We start from the raw sequence: 26,947 nt of genomic DNA on the forward strand, positions 1-26,947 counted from the left end.
AGGCCTGCAGAACTAGAGGTTCTGCAGGTGACCTGCAGACGACCACTAGAGGTCTCCGGACCACACTTCAGAAGGCTGGTTTTACCAGGCTCACCCCAGGGTAGGGGGTAGATACGTTCCTGGGGATGTCATTTACTAGTATTTCTCATTAAATATTAAGTGATTCTAATGTTCCAGGTCCCAGACTAGGCTATGTCCTGGGGTAGATTAAAACAAACAAAAAAGGTAAGGCCTCTGCCCTTAAGAACCCTGCAGCCTAGTAGTGACACTAAAGTGAGCTCATGGTCACAAAACTAATGTTAGGCACAGCCACATCATATCCTTTTTATTGTGGTTTAGTTGCTAAGTTGGTCTGACTCTTCTGCCACTCCGTGGACTGCAGCCCGCCAGGCTCCTCTGTCCATGGGATTTCCCAGGTAAGAATACTGGAGTGGGTTGCCATTTCCTTCCCCAGGGGATCTTCCCAAACCAGGGATTGAACCCATGTCTCCTGTGTTGGCAGGCGGATTCTTTGTCACTGAGTCACCAGGGAAGTCCATGTATCTTTAGATCCCAGGCTCCTGGATCCCAGTTACTAGGGCCCTTCAGATTTCCAGGTTTATCAAAGCTCTGTGAATACTCTTAAACTCTGTAGCTCTTCATCTATTGCGAAATCTCTTTTGCTTTCTCTGATAGTGAAAGCCCTGATGGTGCAGCTTTATCAGTCTGGCAGGGAACCGTTCTCTGGGGCAAACCAGACTATTTGGATAGGCTCTGGTTTTGTTTTGCTTTGTTTGTTTTTGACGCCCTTCTCAGTGGCTCTAGGCATCTAGTCTTTGGGAATCACTTCAGATAGGAGTCAGCCTCCCCAGTTTCAGGGAACAAGGTAATCCCCACAGTTCAGGATCTTCCATTTCCATTTTGCTTTATACTATAGACATTTTTTAAGGAAAGATCTGTGTCCCATTTGCATTTCTTGTATGTTAGGGGTGCTTTCCTAGTTTCGTGCTTATAGGCTTATTCTGAGTGATCCATGAAGAGTACACAGAATGGCCCCTGCCACATAGATTGGAAATGCTCAATAAACACCAGCAGTTATTGTGATTATGGGACTTAATTTAATTTTTGTATTGGAAGAACTTCAGAGATAGTTTAATCACCTATTTTACACAGTAAGTTATCGTGTTCTTTCAAATAGTCTGTTTAACTGGAGTTTTTATTTTCAGTGCTCTCTATTCCGGAGTAGGAAGGCCAAAATTTTGATGCAGTCATTATCAGCTTAATGATTACTCTATTTCGTAGGAGTTTTTATGTGGATAAATATTTTGAAGTAAATGGCAATTGTGAGTTTTAAAAGAAATTAAGGGTGAAATTCGGAAAGCACGAAAAATTTCTACGTAAACAGTGATGGTATAGAAAACCTGGCAATTTGTTAGTCTTTTGTCTGTATCATAGGTTCCAGAGGGAATTCTGAAAATAATAGATTAGTAACTTTCTGGATGGTAGATCTATTTTTAAAAATGTGGAATCCTTGAATACTTAGATGAGCAATTGAAGAAAAGGTAGCTTGATTTTAGAAATAAATAACTATATGGATGAGTAGAAACAGGGGGATTATATTTTAGATTTTAAAATATTTTTGACAAAGTTTATACCTTAAATCTATTTTAAAAACCTTAGTAAATAGCTAAATATATAATTTTGGAGATGTTTAAGTGGATAGCCCAGTTGTCTGAACTGGTGAGAGAACTGTATAGAGATAGACATCAGTTCTTGGAATGGAGAAGCTTTGGGAATATTCTAGAAGCTGAGATAGGTTTCATTTAACATTTAGTAGATAATTTGAAACACAGAGAATATGAGAAAAGCCCCAAGATTGGGTAGTAGTGTATAAAGCTATTAGAGATCAATTCTAGAGTGGAGCTCTATGAGTGAGAAATGGTAGATCCATTTTAGTGTGGGCATGAATAGATGAAAATAATACTGATAACAACTATATGATGACATGCCTGAAAATAAGTGGAGAGTTATAGGAAGGTTTTAAGCAGGGGCCTTCCATGATTTGCTGTGTTTTTAAAGATTCCTGAGTCCCATGTGGCATGGTAAGAAATTAAGAGATCTGTAGCCTAGTAAGGAGATGATTGTGATGATCTAGGCAAAATATGTTGCTTGCTATCTTAGCTTGGGCTGCTGTAACAAAATGCCATAGATTGGTGTCTTTTTTTTAATTAAGTAAAAATTTATTAGACATACTTAATCCAAGTTTAATAAATCTTCTGTAGTTCACAAGTATGTGTTATTGAAATAGAGTTGATGTACAATGTTGTGTTGATTCCTGCTGTATCACAGAGTGATTCAGTTTTATACACACACACACACACACACACACACACACACACACATTCTTTTTAAGGATTCTTTTTCATTGTGATTTAGCACAGGGTATTGAATATAGTGTTGTCTGTCTGTCCTCTGTATGACAGTTTGCATCAGCTGATCCCAAATTCCCCATTCATCCCTTCCTCACCCTCTCTCCTTTTGGCAGCCACAAGTTTGTTTTCTGTGTCTGTGAGTCTGTTTCTGTTCCATAGATAGGCTCATTTGTATCATATGTAAGTGATATCATATGATACTTGTCTTTCTCTTCGACTGACTTCACTTAGTATGATCTCTAAGTCCAGGCATGTTGCTGCAAATGGCATTATTTCACTCTTTTTTTTTTTTTAATGGCTGAGTATAATACTCTATTGTATATAGGTACCACATGTTCTTTATCCATTCAGATCCATTCAATGGACATTTAGATTTTCTCTATGCATGGACTAGTGTCTTAATCAACAGGCATTTGTTTCTCACTGTTTCAGAGACAGGAAAGTCCAAGTTTAAGATGCCAACATGGTCAGGTTCTGGTGGTGAGGGGCCTTTTTCCGCCTTGCACGTGGGTTCCTTCTTGCTGTGTCCTCATATGGCCAAGAGAGGAAGCTCTGTTGCCTCTTCTTACAAGAGCACTAATCCCTTCATGGGAGCGCTACTCTTGTGACCTCATCTGAACCTTATTACTCCCCAAAGGCCCCACAGCCTAGTGTTATCATCAGAGGATTAGGAATTCAACATACGGATTTGGGGACACACATTCAGTCCATCACAGTTCCTTAGACTTAGGTAATAATAGTGGAAAAGAAAAGAAGTGGATAGATTAAAGAAATATTTTGGAATATGAAAGAGCTTGCTGATGAATTGAGGAGTGATGGAGAGTGAAGTGATGGAGTTGTGAACGCTCAATAGTCTGGTTTGAGTAACTGGATGGGGATGCCATTTGCTGAAACCAGGGAAGCTCCCTGGAGAGCAGCTTTGGGAAGAAGAAGATCAGAAGAGAAAACGTCGAACAGTCTGGGCTGTGGATGGGTGTTTTACCTTCTTAAATATTTAAATACCTTTTATGTGTGAGTCAACATACTCTTACATGTAATCTTTGTAAATAGGCCTTTTCTCTGTCTTAAATGATGACTTTTAACCTCACTTTTGATTTTTCTTGTCTCCACTATTTACATGTAATACATACTCATCATAACTTCTCTCCTTGCAGGTATTCCAGGGAGTTAGGAAAGAAATTGATATAGCAGTCCTTCTGTACAGGGTGTGGTTTGAAAAAGCCACTGTAGGAGAGAATATGCCTGTGCATATTTCCATCCCCACCCTTACTTGGTTGAGAGTAATTTTTAAAAAATCTTCTATGAATGAGTTTTGACTTGTCCAGATTTCTCTGTTTTTTGGTCTCTTGGTCACCCTGGCTCATTGGCAGAAAGGGCCGTCCTCAGATGATCTAGGCACCTCATTTTCTAGATAAAAATGCTGCGCATCTGAGAGGTTCGCATTTACCCAAAGATGCAGATCTGGCAACTGGTTGAAGGTAGATGTGGTAGAGTAGTAGAACCTCAAGAATCGGAATCCCAGCCTATAGTTCTTTCCATGAGACATATCGTTTGTCAGCTCTCTCTCATAAGACGAATTCTCATGAGTAATAACAGAAGTGAAATATGAGAAATATGTTGGATAAAGTAAAAGCGTCTTCTGTAGAGATTTCATGTTTATAATTTGATAGGGTTGATATTTTAGTCTTTGAACAATTTAGCACCTAAAATATCTGAAGCAATCTAGGCTGGATAGGTAAAGGTCACTGAGGATAAACTGTTTCCAGGCAACTGACACGGGGGGTCGGGGTGGAGCACAGAAACAAACAATGTTGTCCTTAGTGTGATAGTTACTAAAGTGGCTGTGGAATAGTAAAATGGAGCTTGCATGAAAGAGGAGACAGTTCTACCTGGAGAGATCAGGGAGGTTTTGGAGAGGAGGTGTGCTGGGGATAGATAATGCCTCAGTGTTCTTTGAACCCCTCCAGAAGAATCAGTTTTATGAAGCTCATTTTATTTTCCTTGTTTATCCTGAAACATTAACAAGAGGCTTCTTGTGTGCTAAGTGGAGAATTAGATTGAGATTATGTGCAAAAACATTTAAAATAATCGGAGTGGCAACAATCTGAGACAGACGCGCACATATTCTCTTCTTCTTTTTAACCCAAGTATTCTTGTTGCCATAACAACTTGATTATGGGAGTGCATTTGCTAGTATGGTTGAGGTTGTGTCAGCAGATCCATATAAGCTGCAGTTTTCAGGATTTTAAAATTCAATGTCATATTCACTGATGTGACATAAAATCCCATCCATCAGTTTTATGTTCCCATCTACTTGAGTACCCAGAAGTCGTTCTCTTCCCCTCATGCTGACAGAGTCCACATATTCAGTGTCTCTAGGATTCTGCTTTTGTTTGTGAATGTTGTATTGCTCAAAAAATCCTCCATATCTGATCAAGTTCTCTTATTTCATAATAAGGGAATTGAAGATCTGAAGGGTTAAATGATATGCCTGAGGGCAAGTAATTCCACAAGGATTTAGTAGTTAAAACACCACGGCAGGGCTTTCCTGGTAGCTCAGAAGGTAAAACGTCTGCCTACAATGTGGGAGACCCGGGTTCGATCCCTGGGTTGGGAAGATCCCCTGGAGAAGGAAATGGCAACCCACTCTAGTATTCTTGCCTGGAAAATCCCATGGACCGAGGAGCCTGGTAGGCTACAGTCCATGGGGTCGCCAAGAATTGGACATGACTGAGCGACTTCACTTCACTCACACCACAGCAGTGATGGTATTGGAGTTGAAGAGGGATCTCCTTGATCTTTGGTTAAATCTCATGTTGATGTGCCTTTAATTTATTTAAATATGTGTCTCTCTGTGTATCTGATGTGTGTCCTTCCTCAAATAATAGCATTCTTTTGTCACACACTGCATTGTAGACATTTGTTTTGTGTCTGTCCGCTAGAGCTTCTCCAGGGCAGACCCCAGGCTTTACCCGCGTCTCCAGCATTTGCTGGGAGAGGCCAGCTCAGCTGCTGCTTCCTTCTGGCTCTCACTCAAGTTTCCCTGACTTCTGATCTTCTTTGTTGCCTGTTCCTTATTCTCAAACCTGATGTCCTGTTACTGGTTTCTGGTAGTTTTGACTCCAAGCACTCTTCTTTCACTAGAGAGCATGAGAGGAGATCGGGGAAAGAGGAAGTGGGGGTGGGCTGGGGAAGGTCTTCTAGGCGGGAAAGGAAGCAGAGGAGTGTAAAACTCAAGAAAGCGTGGTGCTTGGAGATCTGGTGCTTCCTCACAGTGCTCTCGGGACTGTGAGTGCTGGGTTAGAGGGAGATTGAGGGACCTGAAGGCAGACTCGTACTTTCTGCTAAGGAATTGACAGTTTGTCTAGTAGGTGATAGAAACCCATTGAAAGGTCATAAGTGGTGATGTGATATAAGGAGATTGCCTTGAACTGCTGACTTGAAGACTGAAATGTTCTTGAGAAAAAGAGTGAGGCATAGATAGATACACATTCTCTGAAGGAGGAAAGGAAGCAAGTAATTTTGCCTGGAGTAAGAAGATAGGGAACTTTTACAAAAGTAATGATATTTTAGCTGGATTTTAACGGACAGCAAGGATTACACCAAGCAGGGAGGAGGGAGGGATGGCAGTTTAGAGATGGGAAGCAGCTTGAGTGAAGGATTTGGGAGCAAGAACAAAGTTGGCATTTTAGGAAAATCTTGACTGTGCCAGGGTGGGTATGGTGTAAGGTCCAAGGGAGCCAGTGACTTGGGATAGGACTGGATATATTGGGCTGTTACTAAAAGTTTACTCAGTTCAGTTCAGTCGCTCAGTCATGTCCGACTCTTTGTGACCCCATGAACTGCAGCACGCCAGGCCTCCCTGTACATCACCAGCTCCCGGAGTCCACTCAAACCCATGTCATCCAACCATCTCATCCTCTGTCGTCCCCTTCTCCTCCTGCCCTCAGTCTTTGCCAGCAACAGGGTCTTTTCAAATGAGTTAGCTCTTTGCATCAGGTGGCCAAAGTTTTGGAGTTTCAGCTTCAACATCAGTCCTTCCAATGAACACCCAGGGCTGATCTCCTTTAGGATGGACTAGTTGGATCTCCTTGCAGTCCAAGGGACTCTCAGGAATCTTTTCCAACACCACAGTTCAAAAGCATCAATTCTTCTGCACTCAGCTTTCTTTATAGTCCAACTCCCACATCCATACATGACCACTGGAAAAACCATAAGCTTGACTAGACAGACCTTTGTGGACAAAGTAATGTCTCTGCTTTTTAATATGCTGTCCAGGTTGGTCATAACTTTCCTTCCAAGGAGCAAGTGTCTTTTAATTTCATGGCTACAGTCACCATCTGCAGTGATTTTGGAGCCCAGAAAAATAAAGTCAGTCATTGTTTCCACTGTCTCCCCATCTATTTCCCATGAGGTGATGGGACCAGATGCCATGATCTTAGTTTTCTGAATTTTGAGCTTTAAGCCAACTTTTTCACTCTCCTCTTTCACTTTCATCAAGAGGCTCTTTAGTTCTTCTTCACTTTCTGCCATAAGGGTGTGTTATCTGCATATCTGAAGTTATTGATATTTCTCCTGCCAATCTGGATTCCAGCTTGTGCTTCCTCCAGCCCAGCGTTTCTCATGATGTACTCTGCATATAAGTTAAATAAGCATGGTGACAATATACAACCTCGACATACTCCTTTTCCTGTTTGGAACCAGTCTGTTGTTCCAGTTCTGACTGTTGCTTCCTGACCTGCATACAGGTTTCTCAAGAGGCAGGTCAGGTCATGTGGTATTCCCATCTCTTTCAGAATTTTCCACAGTTTATTGTGATCCACATAGTTGAAGACTTTGGCATAGTCAATAAAGTAGAAATAGATGTTTTTCTAGAACTCTCTTGCTTTTTGGATGATCCAGCGGATGTTGGCAATTTGATCTCTGTTCCTCTGCCTTTTCTAAAACCAGCTTGAACATCTGGAAGTTCACAGTTCATATATTGCTGAAGCCTGGCTTGGAGAATTTTGAGCATTACTTTACTAGCATATGAGATGAGTGCAATTGTGTGGTCAGTTTGAGCATTCTTTGGCATTGCCTTTGTTTGGGATTGGAATGAAAGCTGACCTTTTTTGTACAGTTCTTCTGTGTATTCTTGCCACCTCTTCTTAATATCTTCTGCTTCTGTTAGGTCTACCATTCCTGTCCTTTATTGAGCACATCTTTGCATGAAATGTTCCCTTGGTATCTCTAATTTTCTTGAAGAGATCTCTAGTCTTTCCCATTCTATTGTTTTCCTCTATTTCTTTGCACTGATCACTGAGGAAGGCTTTCTTATATCTCCTTGCTATTCTTTGGAACTCTGCATTCAAATGGGAATATCTTTCCTTTTCTCCTTTGCTTTTCACTTCTCTTCTTTTCACAGCTATTTGTAAGGCCTTCTCAGACAGCAATTTTGCTTTTTTACATTTCTTTTCCATGGGGATGGTCTTGATCCCTGTCTCCTGTACAATCTCACAAACCTCCATCCATAGTTGATTAGGCTCTCTATCAGACCTCGTCCCTTAAGTCTATTTCTCACTTCCACTCTATAGTCATAAGGGATTTGATTTAGGTCATACCTGAATGATCTAGTGGTTTCCCCTACTTTCTTCAATTTAAGTCTGAATTTGGCAATAAGGAGTTCATGATCTGAGACGCAGTCAGCTCCCGGTCTTGTTTTTGCTGACTGTATAGAGCTTCTCCATCTTTGGCTGCAAAGAATATAATCAGTCTGATTTCGGTGTTGACTATCTGGTGATGTCTGTGTGTAGGGTCTTCTCTTGTGTTGTTGAAAGAGGGTATTTGCTATGACTAGTGCAGTCTCTTGGCAGAACTCTATAAGCTAGCTTTGCCTTGCTTCATTCTGTACTCCAAGGCCAAATTTACCTGTTACTCCAGATGTTTCTTGACTTCCTACCTTTGCATTCCAGTCCCCTATAATGAAAAGGATATCTTTTTTGGGTGTTAGTTGTAGAAGGTCTTGTAGGTCTTCACAGAACCATTCAACTTCAGCTTCTTCAGCGTTACTGGTTGGAGCATGAACTTGGATTACTGTGATATTGAATGGTTTGCCTTGGAAACGAGCAGAGATCATTCTGTCGTTTTTGAGATTGCATCCAAGTACTGCATTTTTACTAAAGTACTGCATAGTTTACTAAAGGTTACTAAAAGTTTTTGGTGTAGACTTTGTACTGGAGATAGATTAGAGTCATGGTCTCTGAAAAGGTAAGAAAAAGTCTTTAAAAAAGTAAGAAAGTGGCGAACTGACACAGAGAAATAGTCCTGGCGATTTAGAGACTGAATCAGACAATGAGAGAGATAAGCTGTTTGGTTAGACCAGGTGAAACAATGAGGAGGTCTGCTGAGTTGGGATGTTGGATGAGGGATTCTAGAAATGGAGGAGGGGAGGCATTTCACAGGTACATTTATCAGATGTGGTGATTGACTGCATAGAGCAAAGGAGGGGAAACAGTAGAAGAGGAAGTTTTCTCATTCAAACTTCCAGGTGGATTATTTTGCCAGATGTCAAGCTGTAGAAAACAGGCGGTGGAGATAGATTTGGGTTAAAGATATTATTTAAGGAATTATATCCAAATTCTAAAAATTGAGGTATCGTTTGCTTGTAAAATGCTTGGATCCTAAGTGAACATTTACTTGTGTTTTGATAGTTGTATGCACCTGTGTATTCACCCTTACTCACAAGATACAGAAGAGTGGCTCTCCACTTCAGGGAGTATCGTAAAGACCTGGTTGGCTTGTTAAAGCATAGATGCTCCTGCTGGACCCACCCTCAGCTTCAGATTCAGTCTGTCTCGGGCAGGGACTTAAGACCTTACGTCCCTGACAGTCCCCCAGTGCTATTGGTCCAGGGCCAGCACTTTGAAAATCACTGATAGAAAGTGTTACCATCCCTCCAGAGCGATTTTTCCTCCTCTTTCCTCAGGGAATCATGGCTTGTTTTCTTTTTTTATTTTTATTTTATTTTATTTTTTTATATATTGTAGTGGTTTTTGCCGTACATTGATGTGAATCAGTATGGCTTGTTTTCTATCATCATGATTAGCTTACCTTTTTTTTTGGATGGCATGCAAATGGAGGTACACAGAACGTACTCTTTTATGTCTGGCTGTTTTTCGTATGTGTAATGATTTGAGAGCATCGCCTGGGTGGTTGCATGTAGTTTATTCCTATTTACTGTTGAGTAGTGTCCCATCGTCTGAATACAGCACAGTTGGTTTATTGATTCTGTTCAGACACATTTGTTTTAGTCCCAGTATTGGGTTATCATGGATAAAATTTCTATGAACATTTACATGCAAGTCTCTTTGCAGTCACACATTTTCATCATTCTTGGGTAAATACCTAGGAGTAGAAATGCTGGGTCATAGGGTAGATATATGCTCAATTTTCTAAGAAACTGTCAGATCATTTTCCATAGTGGTTGTAGTATAGCTAGTTGAACTGTGATTGACTGTTAATGAACTCTAGTGAGGTTACTAGATTTTTACTAGATTGAAGGGTTTTTGTCAAAGAAAAGCCTAGAGTGGATAGGGGAAATTTGGCAAAATCATCCTTTGGGGCATATACACAGTTAATCAACAATGATGCAACTCTCTCCAGATCCTGAGAGAATTTAAATCTGTACTTGGTCATAGAAAATGTCGACCAGTATTCATTCAAAGGACCTTTATTAAACAGTTACTGTATGCTAGTCACAGAAAGGTATGTGGGTCCTACATACCTGCCCCAAGAATCTCACAGGTAAAATAAATTCTTATACTTTAAAAAGATATAATGCCATGCTTTAAAGTCTAAGTCGCTCTTAATTATAGTTTACCTCAATGTCATTATTCTGGAAATTCTAAGCACCAAAGAATCATGACATAATCAAACACCCCAAACTTCAAACATTTCTTATTACTGGGAAAAAGATGGCTTTGTCAATCAGTGATGATGGTCCAAGTGGATTCACCATCTGGGGAAAAAGTGGGATTCAAACCTCAGACTATATAGTGGGATAAAGTCAGTGTGGGTCAAAATTTTAAATGTAAAGCAAAAATCACATGAAAGTATTAGAACAAATCACGGACAAATTCTTTTCTAATGTCAGAATGGGGAGAGTGAAAGTGGCTCAGTTGTGTCCGCCTCTTTGCGACCCCATGGACTATACAGTCCATGGAATTCTCCAGGGCAGAATACTGGAGTGGGTAGCCTTTCCCTTCTCCAGGGGATCTTCCCAACTCAGGGATCGAACCCAGGTCTCCTGCACTGCAGGTGGATTCTTTACCAGCTGAGCCACAAGGGAAGCCCAAGAATGGGGAAAGTCTTTCTAAATGACACATAAAATCCAGAAACCATACAAGACTTTGGTCTTATGTTTGGAGTTACATTTACACTGAATGTTTAGGGTAATAGTGACCAGTCACCCCTCTGTCTCTGTTGGTTGCCAAGGAATAGGTAATATAATCATATGAAAATTTAGAATTTGTGCATGGCAAAAACCATAACCAAAACCAGAAGACATATGATTATATGCATGGTGGTGGGGGTTGGTGGAGAGGATTATAACTCATTACAGAGAACTGATTTCCACCATGTATGTGATGAGTTTTAACAACCTTATTAAAAATCGGCAAAGGCTATGAGCAGACTATTCACAGAAAATGAAATGCAAATGACTCTTAAATATGTGGAAAGATTTTCAACCCACTCATGACAAGAGAGATGCAAATTAAAATTGAACTGAAATCCATATTTTTCAGCTTTCAGACTGACAGATGTCAGAAAGTTTGAGATACCATGTTGGCAAGGGTGTGGCTGGAGAAAGGGCATTGGGGTTGAGGAAACAGCAGGAGCAGAGACACAGAGGCTGAAAAGGGTAGGGTCAGCAAATTGGAACAGAACTGGGTAAGTAGGGCCAAGCCTGTAGACAATAGCACAGAGTGACGGCAGCAAACTCATGTTGAGGAGAAGATGGGGGAACTGGACATCAGAAGTAAAAACTCAGCATTCATTATGGTGGAGGCAAACAGCCCTGAAGTATCGTAGTCTTAAAAGGGTCCCTTTATAATGACTCATCAGGGTCACTGCAAAAGGTTGCGTTATGCCCAACGTGTTTTTATTTTAAAAAAGCATTAAGATTGAGTTCTGGGGGACTTCCCTGGTAGTCCAGTGGTTAAGACTCAACACTTCCAATGCAGGGGGTCTGGGTTTGATCCCTGGCTGGGAAACTAGATCACACATGGCACAACTGAAGATGCCATATGTGGCAATTAAGACCCAGCACAGACAAAAAAAAAAGTTTTGGGAGTTCCTACATGGTGCTATAAAGAAAGCTGAGCACTGAAGAATTGATTTTTTTGAACCGTGGTGTTGGAGAAGACTCTTGAGAATCCCTTGACTGCAAGGAGATCCAACCAGTCCATCCTAAAGGAAATCAGTCCTGAATGTTCATTGGAAGGACTGATGTTGAAGCTGAAACTCCAATACTTTGGCCACCTAATAGGAAGAGCTGACTCATTTGAAAAGATCCTGATTCTAGGGAAGATTGAAGGCAGGAGGAGAAGGGGATGACAGAGGATAAGATGGTTGGATGGTATCACTGACTCAATGGACATGAGTTTGAGTAAACTCCAGGAGTTGGTGATGGACAGGGAGGCCTGGCGTGCTGCAGTCCATGGGGTCGCAGAGAGTCGGACACGACTGAGCAACTGAACTGAACTGAACAGGTGCTAGTGGTAAAGAATCTGCCTGCCAGTGCAGGAGACATAAGAGATGCAGGCTTGATCCCTGTGTTGGGAAGATCCCCTGGAGGAGGAAATTGCAACCCACTCCAGTATTCTTGCCTGGAAAATCCCATGGACAGAGGAGCCTGGTGGGCTACAGTCCATGGGGTTACAAAGAGTTGGACATGACTGAGCATCCAAGCACCAAGATAGAGTTTTAAATCAAACACATTTAGCATTCGCAATAAATTATAATTTAAGGACAGTTGTTATTTCATTCATCTTTATAGAGGGTACTTTGAAGATGTGAATGAATGAAGTGCATCTCTTACTGTTTTAGTTGCTTATTTCTACTCTTAGTTTTCTCTTACAGTCAGTTATGTTTGCACTGAATGTTTCGGCTAATAGTGGCCAGTCCCCCCCGCCTCTCTGTTGGTTGCCAAGGAATAGGTAACATAATTTACTGATTGGGAGAGAGATGAGCTACTCCCGCTTGATTTTGAAAAAGCAAGAGATATGTGTGATTTAACAGAATGGTGGTCTTGGAGTCTCCCTGGCGCATGTGTCCACTTGCCCACACTCCCACCATGTTGCAGGCAAGTGCAGGTCTGGGCACAGGCTCTTAAAGGCTGTAATGTGTGGACAACACACTAGTGAATATACCAAAAAAGAGGCAGATTCCCAGATACAGAGAATAAACCAGTGGTTACCAGGGGGAGAGGGAAGCGGGGAGAGGCAATATAGTGGTAGGGGAGAGTAAGAGATACAAACTATTAGGTATATAATAGTCTAGGCTTCCCTGGTGACTCAGTGGTAGAGAATCTGACTGCCAATGCAGGAGACTCAGGTTCGATTCCTGGGTCAGGAATATCCCCTGGAGTAGGAACTGGCAACCCACTCTCCTATTCTGGCCTGGAGAATCCCATGGACAGAGAAGAATGGAGGGCTGCAATTCATAGGGTTGCAGAGTTAGACGCAACTGAGCATGCACACACACACTTTTATTTTTACTTCCCTCCCCTCCCCTCCCCTCATATTTCTTATCCTCCTCTTATTGCTTCTGCTTCATTTCTCATTTTATTCTCAGAATTCCAGAATTCATGATCCTCTTTAAAATGAGGTTATTGTCACTTGTCATGACTAGTTTAGTGTTGGAGGCAGCAGATGAGATCAGATGGCTACTTGAGATACCTTTTGGTCTAGGATGTTATCATTCTCTGCAGTCTCCATGGTTTAAGTGTTATACATTGTGGATTATGGCTTCAGATTTTATAAGTATTAGGGGCAAATAGGGCACCAAATATTTAATGAGATTTTTGTCTGCTTGCTTTCTTATCAAAGACTGTAATTATCTGCTCAACCCAGAACATTAGCTTAATTTACATTTTCCTTCTTACTCACATTTTGGTCGCTGTCTAGATTTTAAAAAAAACTTAATCCTTTGCCCAAGTATATTTCAGTAGTCTCTTTGAGTCACTAAGGCAAAAGCTTTAGCAAAAAGATAAACCTTAAGAGAGTACTTTGAATGCTGATGAGCACAGATCCTATAGGATTTTCTGATGGGCAAGGCTCTAGGTGCTGTTAGGAAAAAAAAAAATAAAGGCAACCATGTATCCTCAGTGCTATCTGAAAGGTAAGCATATCATTTTGTATTGACTTCTTGGATAGGTAGTCACTCACCAAGAGGTTTTGTACCCTTTTCAATGCAAAGTTGTAGGAAGATAATCGTCTGGTACTTGTCAGTAATGATTTCAGAGACTTGTCTAGGTAGAAACTAATGATTGAGAAATGGTGACATTGATAACTCAGGTGTTATTCATCTGAATTAAGAAGAATTGAGTTTGTGAGACTGAAAGTAAATGGAAGGATCTTATTTACTAATACTGGGGTACTCCTTGAAATGTTTTATTTCCCTTTTTAGATTCTGTGGACAAAGGTCAGGTCAGACTTGGCATTCTTGTGTGTATGTGGCTGTCTTATAGTATTATGTTAGACACTCAGATGTAGTTATTGATTGACATTTTGTCTATATTGTTTTCCTCAGTCAGACAGTTTCATCTCATATCCAGTTCAGCTGTCTCAGAAAATTAGGTAAATTTGAGTTGTTATACAAAAATCAAATGCATATTTACTCTATTTTTCTGTTTATGCTGTTTGGGAGCCATTTTAAAAAAGTTACTCTGCTTCATTATTTATGCAGTTTCATCTCTTTTCGGAGATTCATTGTAATTTTTGCCATTGAGCTTGGTGATGTCTGACTCAGAAAGAGGAGAGATACTGAAATTGCAGTAAATGAGATTTAATTTCATATTTGCCTCTAACCAACAAATACTACAGGTGCTACCAATTACGGGCAAACATCTATATAGACAAAGTAGGATAAATTTAGGAGTTGTCTTCTAATCGTTCGGGAAATAGGATGCAAGGTGTTTTGCTGTCTTCTCAGTGCGTTGCCTCTTCCAACTCCCTCCATCTGTACCCTTGAAAATTAGAACAAATTTTTCTTTCCTCTTTGATGTGGAAAACAGAACTGGCATTTTTCTAATTGAAGATAATATTACTCATCTCCACTCCCCCCACCTTCATTTGTGAGCTGCTGTTATCTGTTGAATATGTAGCCACCTCGGCATAGACTGATTGCTAAAAACTAAGCCAGATAAAGAGAAATTTGGTCCTAAAGCGTGTCTTCTGTTACTATAGTCACATAAACCCTTGGTTACTATAGTCACATAAACTCTTGGAGATCTGGAGACCTTGCTATTGAAATGGAATGGATTTTTGTACTCTAGAGCTGTGCATGGAGCTACATGAATGGAGAAGAGTGAATTGTGCGTGGTAGGTATTTAGGAAATTAGTGTTTGGCATTGGTCTTATCTGGCCTTATCGATGGAGGTAAGAGTGATTTCCTTGAAGAATGGAAACATCCTTCTTAGTTAAGATACAGTTTAACTTTGAAGTCTAGCTGTCAGACTCTCCTCCTCTGCTGCCTTGGTCTGTCTTAAATAATTTCTTCTTGAATTTATATTCACTGTATGTGTGATACTTCAATAGTGGATGTGGTCCTTGAACTTTGGAAGTAGCCCCCACCCCCATCTTCTTCTGCTTATTGGTTTGCTTGGCTTGTTCTAGGGTGACCCTAATTGGGTTGGTAAGTATCTTTTCCCTCATAGTCGGGAGTAGCTAAATAATAAAATTTTCCCTGGTTTCTTTTTTTTTAACAAGAGGTTATTCTTACATGTACAGTAGTTTCCAAGACAGTACTTCATTCTAACTATATGTGGCAACAGATGTTACAGCAGGGAATCCAGATGTTAAATGGAATTGAATTTAAACAGGAATGGAATTAAGAGTCATCATTACCCCAGGCACAAGGAGCAGCGTACTTTTTGCCAGATTTCTTAATTCCACCTGTGGCCAGGGGGCCTTTTCCCATCGCTTTTGCTTTTATTTTATATTGTTTTGTTTTTGGCCACTCCTTCTGGCTTGTGGGATCTTATTTTCCCAGCCAGGGATTGAACTTGGGCTCTCGGCAGTGAAAGCACCAAGTCCTAAATACTGGACCACCAGGGAATCCCTTGCCTTCGCTTTTAGCTCCTTCAACTTCTTTTGCTTCTCGTTCTTTTTCTGCCTGAATGTCATATCCTCCTCACCCGTCTCCTCAATATGCTTCTTGGTTGCTTTAGGGGCTTTTTCTTGCCACCTTCATGGCCCAACATGGTGCCTGCTCCCCCTTCTCCCTCTTCATCCCTTATTATGGATGCTAGAGATACTTGCCATTTGGCATAAAGTGAATTTGGCTTTTGAGGCCATGCTGGCTCATTTGGCTGAAGGTACCTTGTAACTTTTTATGGCCTTTGAGACCAGATGAACTGGATGCTGTAGAGGTAATTAAAATGATAAACTATAGACACTCTAACTATATTATTTGGTTAAGTATTTAAAATAAATTTCATCTGTGGGAACTGTAGGAAGAATTATTTATAGGAACCGTAAGCTGAATTATCTCAGTATTACATGCACATATATTTTAAAAATACAAATAGTCTTGTTAACTTGATTACTGATTTGTTGTTCATTCCAGAAACATCTGTTGAACAACACTGTGTGTTTGGGTACTGTGCTAGGGCCCTGGGGAGGTTGGTAGGGGCACAAAGAGGAACAAGACTGGGTTCCTGCCTTGGAGGAGCTTTCAGACTAGCAGGTGGATAAGTATGCAAATATGTGACCAGCATCTGGTAGAGGTACGCAGAAAGGGTATGAGCACAAAATAGGGAGTGAGTATTCTCCTTGGAAACCTCGACTGAGAGGTACTCCTAGGGAGCATCAACATTGGAGGGATGCACAGAAGAGGAGTTTGGACTTGAGAGAGGGGTAAAGATAGGAAAGAGTTTCTGGTGGAAATGAAAAAGGCAAAGGTTTCAAGGAGAAATGATGTTAAATGCCATAGAGCAGTAAAGCAGGATGAGGATTTATAATAAATAATTGTGGCTTGAGAGTCACTGTGGTGAGGGCAGTTCAGTGGGGCAGCGAGTACAGAAGCCAGCGTGTTGGGATCTGAAGTTTGAATGAGAAAAAAATGGAGAGTAGGTTTAGCTCATGTTAAGAAGTTTGTTGGAGAAGAGGCAGAGGTCGAGAGACAGACAATCCAAGGAAAGGATGTGTGTGGATTGCAGAATATTTCAAACATTTTCAAGTGTAGGAAACTTAAGCTTGTAAGTGGGTTGTGAAGAAGAAGCCCATAAAGGATGACACTGAAATGAAACAAAAAGAAGTAATAATCAGTAGGTCAAAGTTTGCAAGGATGTAGGAGAGGATATATTGTATCAACAATGCCATAGGTCATTTTGTGTTTGTTATCTCCACTCTTTATTCTCCTGGAACCCTAAAGAGCAATGCTACACTCACATAAACTGGAAATACAGTAGACATAAAATCAGTAGCATAATTCCTGGCAAGGGTCTACTGTTATGTTTAGTATAAACTAAGTGAATTCAGAAAGAATGTGAATTAGAAATTGGGCACAGAGGTTATAGAATTACTGAGGTTGTAGAGAAAATGTGCTGAAGGGCGTGAATGCAAAACTTGAATTTGAGAATTTGTGTCTGTTGACATGGATTGGGAAGGAAATTCGCTTCTTACGTATTTGGAATCATTTGGGTAAAATGTCTCTTGCCTTCAAGGAGACAGGTTTGATGAGAATGGAAGAGCGTGGGCTCGAGAATAATGAGATGAGATTCTACACGGAAGCAAAGGGAAATGAATGAAGGATTTGAAGGCTTGTTTAGCCTTTAATTTTTGTTCACGGAATAATGTTAAGTATTACATTGACAATGTAAGTATTGTACTACATCGACATGGTCGAAGTATTAACTGTTGAGAAATTGTTTCAGAAATACTGTGAAGCAAGCTATTCCTTGAGCAGTGTTTGCCTCCTCCCTCAAGGAGGCCTTCATACAGATTTTGGTGCTGGAAATGCAGACAGGAGCACCACACGAGGCTTCCCTAGATCTGTCCTCGGCCAGGGCCCTACCTCCCCTCTCAAGTTCACTCTTCTCTTAACAGTAGCAACTGTTTACAGTTTCCGGAACATACCAGACGCTCTGCCTTTTAACCAGGTGTTTCATCTGATTATTCCCGTAACCAACTTTTGCCTTTTCTTTGAAGACTCTCACTCATCCTGGTTTCCTTCTTGGAGTGTTCCCTGAGAGCCCAGCGCGGTCAGTCAGTCCTTCTTTTCTCTGTGTCGGCTCTGTCCCTTGGACCCGCATTCTCACAGCCCTGGTAATGACCTGTAATGACAACCTGAAGTGTTCGGGTGTCTCTCTCCCTCATGACTTTTAAGTTCCTTGAAGACAGAGGCAATACTTTTCATCTTTGAGGTGTCAGCACCTGATGGGATACTTGGCTTTTAGTAGGACATCAATAAATAAATGTAAATGGAGATAACACCAGATATGTCAAATGATTAAAGATAAATCGTACATTTAAATTAAAAAAAGAAATGTCTGTGGAAATGAGTTGAATTGCCATGCTTAAACAACCCTCCAAAATTATACTTTATTTTAGATGCATTCTTGAGGTCTCAAACTCCTACCATCATATCCATGAGTACAGAGAGGTTTCTTTTTTTGTTTGTTTTTTTTACATTTTTAGTATTTTTAGATATTTATTAAAAGATACGAGAAGTATTACTTAAAAATACTGTTACTTTATGCTTTCTGCCTCATTGGCATCTTTAAAATATTGATGGTCTGTAGACATTTAGGTATTTGAATTTTACTTTTAAAGTATACAAGATAAATTTGTTTAATGATGCTTGCTTCTGTCAATTTGTACAGTAATTTAGACAGCTGATATAGATAATTAAGAGATATTTGGTATTCTCATAAGTATATTAGATATTTTTAGAAATAGCATGTGGTCTCATGTTTATATCTAATTGTATGTATACTTGAGTATGTTATAGGTATAGTTTTAAGAGATTTTGTATCATTCTGGAAAAAGAAAAGCTTTTAAAACTGTTGGAATTGTTCATGTATTTTCTACCTAGTAAAAACTATACAGTGTTTCCATCCATTACAGAGCCTGGCTCTCAGTTTTGCTCCCAATGATTGTGTTCAAGGGCGTCTAAGCAGTCATACTTCATGGTTAAATTGCTTACTTAATTACATAGTCCCCCAGCCACCTATATTACAGATATTTCTATTTTCCTCATTTTTTTTTCCCTCAGCGGTTATGGCAGTTTTTCATTTCTCCTATTCTGTTAGTTGGGGTATGTATGCCTCTTGGTTTTCAAGAGATTAAAGCACTAGGTGCGCCCTGTTTGACTTTTCCCTGCCTCTTGCTGGGGCATTCACTGTTGCCAAATCAGTCTCCAATGGATGCGTGAGAGTCTGGCTGCCAGGATTTTCCATCAGTGGTTTCTTGGAGTCAGGTGCGAAAGGAGGTGGGAGGGGCTGGGGGCTTGTCACCTTTTTCTTAATCTCCCTGTTTTCCATGGAGCCCCCCACTTCCTCCCACATCTATACCTGGTGTCCTTGAGCCCAGAACTCCTCTGACTCCATGGTTCTAACCTCATCTGCACATTGAAACCACCCTTGGAGATTTTGAAACTACTGATAACCAGCCACACCCCATGACTATCAAAAATTCAAATCAGAAACTCTAGGGTGGGACTCACAATTTTTAAAGTTCTCCAGGTGATTCCCGAATGCAGGCAGCTGGGGGAATCCGTGGATGCTTCTGTGATCTGGCCTCTCAGGCCATCTAAGGCCCCCTTTGCCCCCATCACCGCCCCCACCACATCGGCTTCCACGGTGCTCGCTTGCTGAGCGTGCTTCTCTGTCGAGGTCTGCGCGTCCCGCCAGCTGTGTCTGGCTGTGCTCTTCGCCTGCATGTCCGCACGGCTCACTTCTCCTTTCAGGGTCCTGCTCTCCAGCCAGAAGCTCGTCACCCTCCCTGCCGCACTGCCGCTTGCTCCAGAGCAGTTATCACAGGCCCGCTGGCTCGTGTCTCCCCCACAAGGCAGCAGCTCCGTGGGGACAGGCCTTGGCTGTGTTTCCATGGAGATTGCTGGGCACCCAGGACTGAGCCTGGCATGGGGTAGTTCTCACTGTCCATCGGTGCAGCACATTTCTCTAGAGAAGTTTCCCTGCTGACCCTGAAGGGAGAGCTGGTTACATGTTTGTGTGATGCTGGGCAGGAGCTCTGGGGAGACTAGTCGCTCCCAGGTTTTTTCAGCCTGCCTTTCCCTTTGCAGCCCTTCTGCCCGAGCGTCAGAGACACCTGTGCCTCCACTCCTAGGCCTTTCTTCTGAGCGGCTCTTCGGAGGGTCGCATGGCTGGGCTGCCAGGTCAGTTGCCTTCCCACACTTGGCTGCTGCCATCTCTTCTCTTTGTCTTAGGATTAACAGTCATTTAAGTGAATATTCAGGAACGAGTGGAGGTAACATTGTGTTCAGTCCACTCTTTAACCAGAAGTTGCCCTTCATCAGCTCCTCCATCGATCCACTTACAGATTAATTTCTTCCATGAGTTTATTGAATATCAACTCTGTACCAGACACTGAAAAAAATGCACAGTTCCTGCTCTCACTGAGGTTGTTTCCTAGGGTTTGTGAGTGGTGAATTTGGATGAAAGAATCAGTTATAGTTGATAGAGTAGAAATGTGTTAATTTCTACTGTGTAGCGAAGTGATTCAGTTACCTATACATTCTTTTTGATGTTCTTTCCATGATAGTTTATCACAGGATATTGAATATAGTTTCCTGTGCAATACAATAGGATCTTGTTGTTGATCTATTTTATACGTAGTAGTTTGCATCTGGGCTTCCCAAGTGGCGCTAGTGGTAAAGAACCTGCCTGCCAATACAGGAGACATAAAAAATGAAGGTTCGATCCCTGGGTCGGGAAAATCCCTGGAGGAGGCCATGGCATTATCCACTGCAGTACCCACTCTAGTATTCTTGCCTTGAGAATCCCATGGGCAGAGGAGCCTGGTGGGCTACAGTCCATGAGGTCTCACAGAGTCGGACCCAACTGAGTGACTTAGCACACACACACAGTTTGCATCTACTGATCCCAAACTCCCAATTCTTCCCTCCCCAGACCCCTCCCCTCTTGGCAACCACAAGTTTGTTCTCTGTGAGTCTGTTCGTTTCAAGGATAAGCTCATCTGTGTCATATTTTAGATTCTACAAGGATAAATTCTTTTTACTATTCTTACAGTATTTCAAAACGTTTGAAATTATTTGAAAATAAAATGTGTTTTTTTTTTTAATGTGTCACACAGGGACTCGATCATTAAGAGTCTCCTATGCCATGTCAGAGGCCCTAAAGGCTTTGTGAGCCATGGAGGGTCTTAAGCAGGGTAGTGCTGTGATAAGTTTTGGTTTTAGAAAGATTGACTCTTGAGTGTAAACTGGGATGGGTTTGAGGCATGCAAGACTGGAGGAAGGGAGAGCAGGTAGGAGGCTTTTATAATAATCCAGAAATGATGAAGGCCTAAGATGAGACCCTGAGGATGGAGCAGAGCCACTTTTTCCATAATGCCCGTGTTATCAGATTCCCTTGGAGGCAAAGCGCCGTTTCTGTGGTAATACAATCTGCCACATACCATTATTAAGGAAAGCAAGCTTGGTTTTAGAGACCAAGTATCTCTCGTGGTTGTACCCAGAATCGAAACGCTAGGATTTATGACAAGATTGATACTGCCATACACAAAAGGACCCACCAGAGAATAACACGGGTTTTTACTGTTAGGGGACGACTCCAGGTGCCGGCTTTATGAGACGCTGCCAGAGCTGAATTCAGCTGGTCTGATGGATAACATGTTGGAATTTGTGCTAGCACGTTTCTTTATTGCTGCTGCTGCCGTAAATTCTGTATTTTATCCAGTTGTGTATTTCTATCCTGTTGGACAGTGTTTGCTGTCTCTTGTTGCTATGGAGAGTCCATCCCTGCTGCGGTAGGCTATTAAATGCCTTAAGGATTCTTTATATATCTGCTTTAGTGGAAGGTCATTTCTGTCATTTTTACTTCAAGTTTTTCTGTTAACAAAAGAGCTTTGGAATGTTTGTTGAATGTTTTAAAATTTATATTGACTTCTGTCTCACCCACAGTACTCACATGTGGGTACTGTTCTTTGTGCTTATTACAGGGGAACTTTGCCCAGAGAAACATCAGTCCAGAGAAATCCCACTTTCCTCCTACAATTTAGGAGATAATTGAGGAGAACTGTAGACCTGGTCAATTCATTGCACAGATAATAGGTTCCAAGTATTGGAACTAGGTACATTTGGTTTCTCCTGTCTGCTCAGGGGCAGGGATCATGGCCTAATTAATCTTTGTATTCTCTCTCACTTACCACGTACTCATTGCTTGCTTGATATCTTGTGAATTGAGCAGGAAATGTGAGAGAAGTGGGTTTTGTTCTGTGAGCCACATTCAGGGCTGCATAGCTGGTATAGTAGAAATGCTGTAAGAATAGTAAAAAGAATCTATCCTTGTAGAATCTAACATACGACACAGATGAGCTTATCCTTGAAACAAATTCACGGACAGAGAACAAATTTGTGGTTGCCAAGAGGGGAGGGGTCTGGCGAGGGAAGAAGTGGGAGTTTGGGATTAGTAGATGCAAACTATGTGTGTATGCTAAGTCACTCAGTAAGGCGAATTTCTTAAGGCTGAGGAATATTCCATTGTATTTATAATTGCGTGTGTATATCATATCTCATGTATTCACTTACCTGTCAATGGGCATTTGGGTTGCTTCTTGGCTACTATGAATAGTGATGCTGTGAATGTGGGTGTGCAAATAGGTCCTTTAGACTCATTTCAATCCTTTGGATATATATATTCCAATATGTATATGTGTGTGTGTGTGTGTATATATATTCCAGAGGTGGAATTGCTGGATAGTATGGTAGATCATCTATTTTAAATTTTTTGAAGGAACCTCTATAACTGTTTTCCGTAGCAGTCATATTTTACAAACTCCCAGTAGTGTAAAAGTGTTCTACTCTCTTCACATCCTCACCAACATTAATGCATTTTTATTTTTATGTTAAAACAAATGTACTATGATATTGACTCTTACATTTTGAGTAACTTTTAAAGGTAAAACAGAAGCCTTCAAATAAATTCTGATTCTGTAGTAAATCCTTTAACAAAAGGAGTACTTTGGTAAAAAAAAAAAAAAAAAAAAAAACATTTGAGAAGCCCTGAACTGCAAAAGAAATCCTCAGGATAAATCTAGTTGAGAAGAATCCATGCATGTACATGAAGATAAAAAAACATCTTCCCAAACCAACATGTCACAAAGAACAACTTCATCTTTTAACACTTAGTACCACAGGCATTTAGTAGGGAAGTGAAGTCTAATTATGTCAGCAACTCAAGATTCCCTGAAAGTGATTATTTTTGAAAAGGAGCTTGAAGTAGGATGGTAAATATGAATTGACAGCAAGAAGAATATGCACTACTCTAAAGAAAAAGGTGATATAATGACACAATCATAGAAGTTGACATTGGCAACTAATACTCAGTGCTTTTTATTTTCTGTATTTAGTCATAGTTGTCATTGGATTTAGTAGCTGAATTTATTTAATGAGGACTGGTTGAACATTTTTATTTTTTTCGAGATAGATCTGACAGAAAGTCTTCAAATGCCATGATGATTCGTGTCACTAAATTTGTAGAGTGAATTTAAACAACTACTTGATGAACAGCATTTTGTTAGCTAATCCCCTAGGACCAAGTATTTTCGATGGTTGTGATTTAGGGTAGGCTTTGCCTTTATTTTCTTTTTCTTTGCCTTGACTTGAAGGGAGAAAGAGCAGTTACTGTCAAGAAAGAAAATGGTGAAATACTGAAGTGTATAGGCAGCTAACAAAGTGTTCTACTTTTTGCAAGTATTGTTCCATCTTTTGTGGATCTAAGTCAATCTTAATTCAAGTGATGACTTATGTTTTCAATATGTGACTGTAAGATTGTTATTCCGTAAGTTTTATGTTTTTTTATTCACACATAAATTTTTCTTCTTCGGTGTGGTATGTCAATGTATCTTAAGATCTGTCCATTTTTAGGTTTCAAGTCACCCCTCCTCTGCTGGTGACTTTCTTTGGCTGTATTTTAATTACCTTTTGCTTCAAAGCTCTGTTTCGTTAATTTTAAGTGTCAACTGTGCAGTTACCAAAACTAATACTAACGCTACCAGACTAGAATGGATATGTTACGTTCTGATGGGGTAATAGTAATTTGTGTACTTGGATCAGCTGGTGATGATTCCTATCACACTTGGCCATATTCTTTGGCTGGTAGGTTTCAGGTGCCTGTGTCAGGGGACAGCCTTACCGTTTACTTAACCTCAAACAACTAGATGTTGAAGAACTAATTTCATATTTAGAAATGAGTAAATGACTCTTTGATGTAAAATGCTAGCTGCAGAAAATGAATCAGTGTCTGTTTAGCAATGTGTGAATTAAATATCGTCACATTTTGAGCAAATTATGTTTAAGCAAGCAACTTCTAAAGTGACTTCCTTGGAGCACTGATTTTATAAGGTGTTAATAGATATTCTATGAAGAAAGACTTTTGTAGTTCCTGGGGTTGAGAAACCTTAGATTAAATAGTATGTTGTTGTTCAGTTGCTCAGTCGATCTGACTCTGCGACCCCATGGACTGTAACACACAGGCTTCCCTATCCTTCACCATCTCTCGGAGCTTGCTCAGATTCATGTCTATTGAGTCGGTGATGCCATCCAACCATCTCGTCCTCTGTCGTTCCCTTCTCCTCCTGACTTCAATCTTTTCCAGCATCAGGGTTTTTTCCAATGAGTCATTTCTTTGCATCAGGTGGCCACAGTATTGGAGCTTCAAGTTTAGCATCAGTCTTCCAATGAATATTCAGGTCTGATTTCCTTTAGGATAGACTGGTTTTATCTCCTTGCTATCCAAGGGACTCTCAAGAGTCTTCTCCAACACCACAGTTCAAAAGCATCAATTCTTCAGCACTCAGCTTTTTTTTTTTGGTCCAATTTTCACATTCATACATGACTTCTGGAAAAACCACAGCTTTGATTAGATGAACCCTTGCTGGCAAAGTAATGGCTCTGCTTTTTCACATGCTGTCTAGGTTTGTCACAGTTTTCTTCCAAGAAGCAAGCGTCTTTTCATTTCATCGCTTGCAGTCACCATCTGCAGTGATTTTGGCCCCAAGAAAATAAAGTCTGTGACTGTTTTTGTTGTTTCCCATCTATTTGCCATGAAGTGATGGGACCAGATGCCATGATCTTCATTTTTTAAATGTGGAGTTTTAAGCCAGTTTTTTCACTGTCCTCTTTCATTTTCATCAAGAGGCTCTTTAGTTCCTCTTCCCTTTTGCTGTAATGGTGGTGTCATCTGCATATCTAAGGTTATTGATATTTCTCCCGGCAGTCTTGATTCCAGCTTGTGCTTCATCCAGCCCGGCATTTCGTATGATGTACTCTGCATATAACTAAATAAGCAGGGTGAGAATATACAGCCTTGACATACTCCTTTCCCAATTTGGAACCAGTCCATGGTTCCATGTCTGGTTCTAACTGTTGCTTCTTGACTTGCATACAGGTTTCTCAGGAGGCAGTTAAGGTGGTCTGGTATTCCCATCTCTTAAAGATTTTTCCACAGTGTGTTGTGATCCACAGTCAAAGGCTTTAGCATGGTCAATGAAGCAGAAGCAGATGTTTTTCTGGAACTCTCTTGCTTTTTTGATGATCCAGCAGATGTTGGCAATTTGATCCCTGGTTCCTCTGCCTTTTCTAAATCCAGCTTGAACATTTGGAAGTTCACAGTTCACGTACTGTTGAAGCCTAGCTTGGAGAATTTTGAGCATTATTTTGCCAGCATGTAAAATGAGTGCAATTGTGCAGTAGTTTGAACATCCTTTGTCATTGCCCTTCTTTGGGATTGTAATGAAAACTGACATTTTCCAGTCCTGTGCCACTGCTGAGTTTTCCGAATTTGCTGGCATATTGAGTGTAGTACTTTAATGGCATCATCTTTTATAATTTGAATAGCTCAACTGGAATTCTGTCACTTCCACTGGCTTTGTTCATAGCGATGCTTCCTAAGGACCACTTGACTTCAGACTCCAGGATGTCTGGCTCTAAGTGAGTGATCCCACCATCATGGTTTTCTGGGTCATTAAAGTTTTTTTTTTTTCTTTTTTGTATAGTTCTTCTTTATATTCTTGCCACCTTTTCTTAATATCTTCTGCTCCTGTTAGGTCCATACTGTTTCTGTCCTTTATTGTGCCCATCTTTGCATGAATGTTCCTTTGGTATCTAATTTTCTTTAAGAGATCTCTGATCTTTCCCATTCTGTTTTTTCCTAAATTTCTTTGCATTGTTCACTTAGGACGACTTTCTTATCTCTCCTTGCTATTCTTTGGAACTCTGCATTCAGATGGCTGAATTCTTTTTTTCTCAGCTATTTGTAAGGCTTCCTCAGACAACCATTTTCCTTTTTGCATTTCTTTGTTTTGCGGAAGGTTTTGATCACCACCTCCTGTACAGTGTTACAAACCTCTGTCCATAGTTCTTCAGGCACTCTTGTCCATCAGACCTAATCCCTTGAATCTGTCACTTTCACTGTATAACTTAAGGGATTTGATTTAGGTCATACCTGAACGGTCTAGTGGTTTTCCCTACTTTCTTCAATTTCAGTTTGAATTTGGCAATAAGGAGTTCATGGTCTGAGCCACAGTCCACTCCCAGTCTTGTTTTTGCTGACTGTATAGAGCTTTTCCATCTTTGGCTGCATAGAATATAATCATTCTGATGTCGGTGTTGACCATCAGGTGATGTCCGTGTATAGAATTGTCTGTTGTGTTGTTGGAAAAGGGTGTTTGCTATGACCAGTTTGTTTTCTTGGCAAAACTGTTAGCTTTTGCCCTCCTTCATTTTGTACTCCAGGGCCAAATTAGCCTGTTACTCCAGGTGTCTCTTGACTTCCTACTTTTGCATTTCAGTCACCTATGATGAAAAAGACATCTTTTTTGGTGTTAGTTCTAGAAGGTCTTGTACGTCTTCATAGATTGTTCAACTTCAGCTTCTTCAGCATTACTGGTCGGGGCTTAGATTTGGATTACTGTGATATTGAATGGTTTGCTTTGGAAACGAACAGAGATCATTCTGTCATTTTTGAGATTGCACCCAGATACTGCATTTCGGACTCTTGTTGACCATGATGGCTACTCCATTTCTTCTAAGGGATTCTTGCTCACAGTAGTAGATACAATGGTCATCTGAAT

The 26,947-nt window shown here is 40.7% G+C and overlaps 1 protein-coding gene and 1 pseudogene across 1 annotated transcript in view; one reads left to right on the forward strand and one right to left on the reverse strand.

Moving 5' to 3' along the window:
• The window catches only part of AVEN (apoptosis and caspase activation inhibitor), a 196,106-nt gene that overhangs the window by 77,563 nt on the left and 91,596 nt on the right, over window positions 1-26,947 (forward strand). The window lies entirely within an intron of this gene.
• On the reverse strand, window positions 15,501-15,873 carry LOC136172069 (translation machinery-associated protein 7-like; annotated as a pseudogene).

Source organism: Muntiacus reevesi, chromosome 7 (assembly GCF_963930625.1).
Source record: "Muntiacus reevesi chromosome 7, mMunRee1.1, whole genome shotgun sequence".
NCBI classification, from domain to species: Eukaryota; Metazoa; Chordata; class Mammalia; order Artiodactyla; family Cervidae; genus Muntiacus; species Muntiacus reevesi.